The sequence below is a fragment of the Ruditapes philippinarum genome, unplaced genomic scaffold (assembly GCF_026571515.1).
Source record: "Ruditapes philippinarum isolate M1 unplaced genomic scaffold, ASM2657151v2 ctg9024_1_1_1_1, whole genome shotgun sequence".
NCBI classification, from domain to species: domain Eukaryota; kingdom Metazoa; phylum Mollusca; class Bivalvia; order Venerida; family Veneridae; genus Ruditapes; species Ruditapes philippinarum.
In genome coordinates, this window is record NW_026867044.1 from 17,851 (window position 1) to 26,534 (window position 8,684).

General features: G+C 30.3%; 1 long non-coding RNA gene across 1 annotated transcript; it reads right to left on the bottom strand.

Annotated features, from left to right (window-relative positions):
- Positions 1 to 447: 447 nt before the first annotated feature.
- On the bottom strand, positions 448 to 3,223 carry LOC132734616 (uncharacterized). Its single transcript, XR_009626347.1, has 3 exons — positions 3,066 to 3,223; positions 2,272 to 2,427; positions 448 to 1,785 (listed from the first exon to the last, which is right to left on the bottom strand). It is a non-coding gene; the product is annotated as an uncharacterized LOC132734616 (long non-coding RNA).
- Between the last annotated feature and the right edge of the window lie 5,461 nt (positions 3,224 to 8,684).

The following is an 8,684-nucleotide window of genomic DNA, read 5'->3' on the forward strand; positions in this document are numbered from 1 at the left end:
CCATCAGGGATAAACTTTCAGTGATTGTGAATACATGACTTATCAATGTCACAATTTCATCCAGAGAGTTTCAGAAATTCTCACAAAACAATAAGTCAAGTATGATCAGTTAAAAACTAGAACTATCACTAAATGTGATTAATACCCACACAAGACTGCTTTGGACATTAGGATGTAACAGAATACCTTGTAAAAGAATTGAGCTATGTTTGTGGGCAGTTAAAGATAGTAAGTTGTGGTCTTTGTATGTTGCATTTCCTTTCAATGTGGTTGACCATTGATGAAGTTTTATTGAATTACTCTGTAATAAGTCAAGAAAGACAAGGAAAAGGATCAAAGGGCAATAACTCTATAAATACTGCTGTAATAAGTCCAGAAAGACAAGTAAATGGATCAAAGGGCAATAACTCTATAAAAACTGCAAATGTAGTAATGGTTATTGTACACTGCACTTTCTCTTATTTTGCTTGACCATTGTATGAAGTTGTTTTGAATTCCAACTACTAGTTTTCAAGTTAGGCACTGGACAAAAGTTTCAAAGGGCACTAACTGTAGGGTCATTCCTGCAAAGTTTGGTTACTGTGCAGTCTTTGGTTTCTGAGGAGATTTGTTTAAAGACATTTTTGACGACCCATGACAACTGATGGTGGGGGATCACAATAGTTCACCATGAGCACGTTGTGCTCAAGTGAGCTAAAAAGTAATGATCAAAGTACAAGTTTGTGGATGACCTCGGCAATGCCAACATGACTGTAACAATACCTCTATTTTTTAAAAGAAAAAGTCGAGCTAAAAAGGGGCATAACTGCATCAAAAATAATTTATTGTGGCCAAAATTGAACTAAATCTGTCTTTTGATACTAACATGGCAATTATCAACACACTTCATTTCCTTCATAAGTTGTCCTGCAGAAATCAATTGAACACCATAACTTAAAACATGCTTTTCAGTAAGAAATGACATTACTTTTAGATTATTTGACAATAAAGTATAATTTCAAAAGAAGCCAGACTTTATTTGAATGAGGATGAAAAGCCTATAAACAAACAGAACTTTTGTGGGAAATACATTTATTTCTCAGAAAAATGTGATAAATAAAGAGTAGAAAATTAATATTTGCAAATCATGAAGGAAATTCAGGAAATATGACAGAATCACTTTCAAATATGAACATTGAAAATTAATGATTCTACACAGATAAAACAATCTGCTCTCTTTGGCTTGTATGATGGGCTATAGATCTCGGACATAATAAGGCGTCATATCTGAACTACTTTCAGTCACAGTAAAATAGCAGCCTCAATTTACCAACTTTGTGGCAAAGTTATACATTGTATATGTTTTTCAATGCCATTCATGAAAATATTAAATCTGCTGTTCACTCTATGAAATATATTTGGATCTTGCATGCAAAAGAAACAAATACTCATTATATGATATGTTCCAAATTTCTTCATGCTTACAAAAATTATATATTTATGTAAATTAGTAAATTAACAAGCAAAACTGTAATTTCATTGTTCTGACGAACAATCTGGAGTGTTTTTGTTAAACAGCCATACTCCAAGACCGACAAGTTTTCTGTGGCATTATATTATCCAAAATTAACAATATTGGGAAATAATGGAAAACAAAAATATTAACAAATACATGTATAAAATAAAACCAATGTATATTAATTTAATGTCCATTTATAGTTGAAACTGCGGAATTTAGCTGTCAACGTCTGAAGGGATTCCAGTTCAATTAATCTTGTGTTCTCCCATAACTGAAGCTACAAATATCTGAAAATAAAATATATTTGTCATGTTGCAAGTAATTGTTTATCTGGCACTGAATATATTCAACATCATAAAAACAATGTGCTCCATACTTTACAATTTACCAGTAAAATCGAAGACATATTTCTTCTATAATTTTTTAGCATATCTTTGCATGCACTATCATAGTAAGCTTACACCACTTTGTAAAATGCTAGTTTCTGGTCACAAGAAAATCAAAAGCAATGGATGGTGTGATATTCAGTCTTAATTAACTTTACAAATGCTGCTGAAAAACAAACAAGAATATTGTCAATTACTTTCAATTAAATGATAGGACAAATATTGGTTTCAATTAATGCTTCTATACAAGAAAAGAACATCACTTCTAACTGCAAGCAGAACCATAGTGTATTCTGGTGTCAGTAAAATAATTATTATCGCTTATTTTTTGTATCTCATGCTTTTTTTAGATGGATAAAAGTAAAAATTTAAAGTGGAATACTATACCTCAATTGGTATTCTGTATGCTGAAGTTTCCTTTTGCATACAGAAATAACTTCTTCACATAGTAAGCTTCACTTCAATTAAGTTGTTCCAGAAATAATATATTGTCCTACTGGGTACTTCAGACAGCTTCATTTGAACAGAGTGGGCAACTTCTTACTGCAAAGTGGGAGCAAGGTGTAGTAAAACAATTAAACAGCATAATTTGTTCAAATACAAGAAACTAGAAGCAGGGCATAATCTGTTATTGTTTTTCAGAAAAATAATTGAAAATTTAACTTTTGAATGGATCATTTCACTATGAGCATACATTTCATTTTTTTAATTTTCTAGTGTAACATGTTTACAATTATATATATATTTTGTATGATTACTAGTCCTACAATGAATTAATGTAATTCTGAAAAGGAGAAATTTAATTTTAGATCATTTGTCATGATTTTGAATTAGTAAAGGTCAAACATTAGAAAGTAAAATCCTGATGTACAACAACATCGGTGCAAGTTGAAAATTTGGAAAAACCCTAAAACTGTAATTCATTTATTAATCATTTTTCCACATAATCTAATAGTAAAACATGATGATATTTGTCACAAAATCCTGGGCTTCAGACATATGCACCATGCAACAAGTGATTACAGTAAACATGTTTAAAAAGTTTGATGACTGTAATTAATTACTAAGGGATCAGTAATTACCACAAGATGACATACCTTAGAACCTTATGATAAGGAAAGACCTTTACTGTGCATGCAATCAACAACAGACCTAAATTTATTATTGAAAAAATGACAAACCTGTATCAATTTTTTTTCTTCTCTGCAGCAGAAACCTCTTTCTTACAGATAATTGTAAAGAATCTATAAATAGGATCACCATTATCATCATCATGAAGACTTCATTGCTGAAACTTCATTACTTTTTGCTGTTATAACAAACTGCTGGTTTGAGCTGTCTTATCCTGTATACATGTATATTTTTATTTTTCAGACTTTCCTTTTACATGTCTTGTTGCAGTTCTCAAATAGTTACATGTACTCTTTGACCATGTACATGTAGATAAATTATCTGGCAATTGGTATAATTACATTAATTCAGTATTTTGTATGGAAGTCAAATAATAATTTGCTCACATTTAGCTACCTTTACAACACATGACTGTTTGTTCAGTGTTACTCTTTTCAGTTGTTAAACATTTAAAATGCTCAAAATACATCATTAAAACATTATTGAACACATATTTGACCTTTCTAAAGAATTACAAAATTATATATCTCTGACATATTATATGTGCTTTTCAGATTTTCAATATTTTTTACCAGAGATCCTTTTACCTATACACTTATTCAATAGATTAATTACTAAGAACAGAAAATAATGTAAAATGTACTACACATTTAGTTACACACAACTTGACAGCAAATTATACAGTTTTCAATATAATAAAATACAAAAAGGAAAACTGTTCCTCTCTGTAACCAAAGAGAAATCATAAATATTGTAAACTTCAGACTCATACTCTTATTACTACCTTTAGCATTAATGGCCTCTGGTGGCTGAATTCTAAGGTTGTTATAATATATGTACTTTTCCAGTCAAAATGAGGTAAATATTTTTCAAGGAATTCTTCTTATAAATATATATGCGAACACAAAACAAATAAATATTAACAATATGACAATAAGTTAAATTCAGTATTTGACCTTGATGATAAGTCATCTAAAGGTCAATGTCATAAATGAATTACTTAAAGGGACTCCACTGAGAGGCTTTTGACATGACCAGATTGGAAATAATTTTTCAAGATTGATAATATGATATTCTATTTGATGTAGATCTTGGCAAAAAACATATATGCAAAAATTTCAGATCATGCACAAGCTCTGTTTTCCCAGAATGATTACTTGAATAGTGTAAAATGTCCCAAAAATGAACAGTGTTGCCGAGCTTTTGATTCATATATGTATCGGGAAGAATAGAATAGGAATAGCACAAATATACAATTTTCAATGTTTTTCTGAATATATTTCTTAATAGTATGTGCATATCATTCTGGACACAAGGAAAAAACAACAGCATTTATTGCAAAAAAAGCTAGTATACTGCTTTTGTACAGGAAATACTTCCATGACAGTAGTGTTGTTCTTAAATTTGACTACTAAGTCAAATATGTGTTTCAAAATTTTCCAGAGCTCAATAAAATAAATGTGGGGTTTTCTTATAAACAAACATTTAAAGAGAACTTACACTGAACAACTACTATCATAGTATGTCTTGACCATGTCACATTAAAAATCTCACACAACAGTTTGTTATATCACACACCTGAAATAAATGCATTTCTTATTGAACATTTATATGATTTTCATATCAACAATAAAGCATTCCCAACTTATAGTTATCTAAATTATTTGGGTTAATAGTCAAATCAGCTACATCATGTACATGTATATATACCAACTCAAAACAGGTCAATGCATCAAACTATTGGAACACGTCAGAAGCAAGTAAAATGTTGACCTTAAGACAATATCATTCATGTTTATAATATACAATGATTATTTGTGAAATTAATCAGTCAAATCCCATGTTATCAATTGAATTATATATTTTTCTTATATCAACAATTTTTTCATATTATTAGAAAATCCCCTAATCATCATGTAAATAAAGTGTTATAAGATACACAGTCTAAGTACTATCGTCCGTTTTTGTATGCACTAGCATATAGCAGAAAGGAGAACCACGCACTTGTTTCTGGGAAAATAAAAAAATCTAGTTGTAGAATCTTTCTTTAAATACAGGCAAATATGACTGAGTGACAATGCTTGAGCAAAATGAATAAAATCCAGTTGTTTGCAAACATGTGTGTTTGTCCTTAGTGGTCTCTTTATTCGCTCATTTAAAGCTTTATACTAGGTAATTATGTACATAAAGAGAAACAGAAATTCTAAAATAGCAATTTTGAAAATGCTGTGCAGACTCAGTTTGATTGAGCCAGTTCATGGATAGTACTGGTAGTGGAAAGTGCATGCTACTGTTCACACCCAATAGCACCAGGTTAAGCAGTATTCAACATTTAAACATGTAATGGTAAAATTTTGAAATTAGAAACATTAGCAGGTGTATTTTTTATGGCAGTGATCATGGAACCTCCGATGAGACATGTTAGTGCCATTCCATGAAAAGTGGCGTATGATTCCCAAAGAAGACAATGTGTGTTCCCTTAATGAAAAAAAGAATGGGGGAATTGAACAAAAAAGGATACTGTTCATCAATATTATGTGTATTTTTTTCTGTTTTTTTTTCAAAAACTTGATTGTTTCAATAATTAGACTATAAAAACTGAATTAGGCAAAATATTTGAACTCAGTTAGTGTCAGTGTGAGAACCTAAGCCTTAAAGAATAGTCAGTCCTGCGACAAATACCATGGTCAATAGCATTCATAGAATTATTAGTCTAACTAATTTAATTTGTCAAAGAGACACTGAGATAATTTTGGACGGGTGACAGTATGAAAAATAAAAGTTTGTAAAATGGGTCAAACCATTCAAACTGAATATGTTTTTCGAACCAACAGCAGGGGCCAGTGGTTTAGAATCAACAACCATAACCACTTCAACACAGATGTCCTGCCCTACAACTCCATAGTACTCCCCTGCACCCCTTAAATCCAGATTATATACACCTTTCACTTTTCCTGTTTGCATTGTCTAAATTTCCTTTATTTTATCAGATTAATAGAACAATAGAAAATACAATGTAGGACAATCTGCTTGTAGAAACGAATATCTATGAGTAAATAAAAACAATATTATCATACTTATCTATAACATCAATCTATTATCTAGTTTATTTATTATAACTCTGAAAGTTATATTAAATATTGATATATACAAATGAGAATCCAGATTAATTTAATAATTTATTATTATACAGTTAGTTCTGTTAAACCTTTATCTGTTATCTATTAAATATAAAGGATATACCAAACAAATGCCAAAAATACGCAAACCATAAATATTTTTCAGTCCAAATGAATTTTAAAAATGTTAATTTTAGGTGGGGCGAATCGTCACTAAATTGGGACGAATCGTCACTGTGGCGAATCGTTACCCTGTTACCGACAAATTTTGTAAACAAATCTTCAAAAAAATATCACACGGATGGCTCAGTCTCATAAAGTCTTTCTTATTTAATCATAAATGAATTTTAAAAATGTTAATTTTAGGTGGGGCGAATCGTCACTAAATTCGGACGAATCGTCACTGTGGCGAATCGTTGGGACGGTATACTTTGCAGACGACTTTGCAGACAAGTTAAACATAGAGGGATTTTGCAGACAAGTTAAATAAAGAAGGATTTTAGATTTTGCAGACAATATAGATTACATAGGAGGTGTTTAATCCCTTGTCAAAAGGTGTGAATAGGCAATTATTTTGATTTAATGCCATCTAGAATGATCTATAATTATTTGCAAAACACTAATTATTATTTGAAAAATAGTTTTAATGATGGTTTTTTTTTAGAATAATTTATGCTTTTATATAAAAAATATAATTAAAAAACACTAAGTAATTGCATGAAACAGAATATAATGATTAAAACAAACAAACAATATTAATTAACTTTTTTTTAATTTAATACATAAAGTATAGACAGAATAGAGGTTGAGTTTTGCAGGCAAGTTAAACTAAGAAGGATTTTGCAGACAAGTTAGATATAGAACAAAATATAAAATCATAGGTGAAAATAAGGAAAATTTATATTTTGCAGGCAAAATTTATGTTGAATTTTGCAGACAAATTAAATTCAGAACAGTTGACTACATGATATAGAACAGAATATAAAATGATAAGGGAATATAAGCAAAATCTGTATTTTGCAGACAAAATTAATGTTGAACTTTGCAGACAAGTTAGATATAGAACAAAACATAAAATAATAGTTGACTATTAGAAAAGTTAGATATAGAACAAAATATAAAATGACATACGGAAAATCTGTATTTCGCACACAGAATTAATGTTGAATTTTGCAGACAAGTTAAAATAAGAAGGATTTTGCAGACAAGTTAAAATAAAAAGGATTTTGCAGACAAGTTAGATATAGAACAGAATATAAAATGAAAGGGGAATATTAGAAAAATCTGTATTTCACAGACAGAATAAATGTTGAATTTTGCAGACAAGTTAAAATAAGAAGGATTTTGCAGACAAGTTAGATAAAGAACAAAATATAAAATGAAAGGGGAAAATTATAAAAATCTGTATTTTGCAGACAAATTAATGTTGAATTTTGCAGACAAGTTAAAATAAGAAGGATTTTGCAGACAAGTTAGATAAAGAACATAATATAAAACTAAAGGGGAATATTAGAAAAATCTGTATTTTGCAGACAGAATTAATGTTGAATTTTGCAGACAAGTTAAAATAAGAAGGATTTTGCAGACAAGTTAGATATATAACAGAATATAAAATGATAGGGGAACATATGGAAAAACTATTTTTCAAATTATAATTAGAGTTTTGCAAATAATTATAGATCTTTCTAGATGGCATTAAATCAATATAATTGACTATTCACACCTTTTGACAAGGGATTAAACACCCCCTATATAATCTATATTGTCTGCAAAATCTAAAATCCTTCTTTATTTAACTTGTCTGCAAAATCCCTCTATGTTTAACTTGTCTGCAAAGTCGTCTGCAAAGTATACCGTCCCCGAATCGTTACCCTATTACCGACAAATTTTACAAACAAATCTTCAAAAATTAATCACACGGGCGGCTCAGTTTCATTTACTCTTTCTTATTTAATCGAGGTAGATTCTAACTGTCAAAATTACTAAAAAACTTACAATTTCTTCAAAATATCCTGGATGACGAAATGTATATTAGTCTGGTTCCCAGCTTCTATTGTAAACAAATAGAATATGATAAACAAGATCGACAAGGAAAGGCGGCATTCAATGAACGCAGCCCCCACCCGACCCAGCAACAAGCGCCAGCGGCAAGGAGCCCAGGAGGACCCCAAAGAAAAACAGGACAGGGCACAAGGCAGAGTACGGAGTCTGGCATTGACGAAACAATGGCCGACGCGATGATAGCTGTAAGTTAACCAAATATTTTTAAAAAGTGGTTCATCGGGATATTGTTGAATTTTTAATCGATATGTTTATATGAAATTCTTAAAAATAACGTTTATTTTCGTGGAGCATTTTCACATGTTATTTTTTTTAAACTTCAATAAGTTGAGTACTTTTCGGACAAATACGAAGAGTGTGATATTTCGGATATGAAATCATAAGTTTTCTTGTAAAATGATTTTGTTTTGTATTGTGATCAATACGAATGTGTGTTGGCAATATCCCGGCAAACGTCCCACCACCAACATTAAGTCTGATATGGTTTGT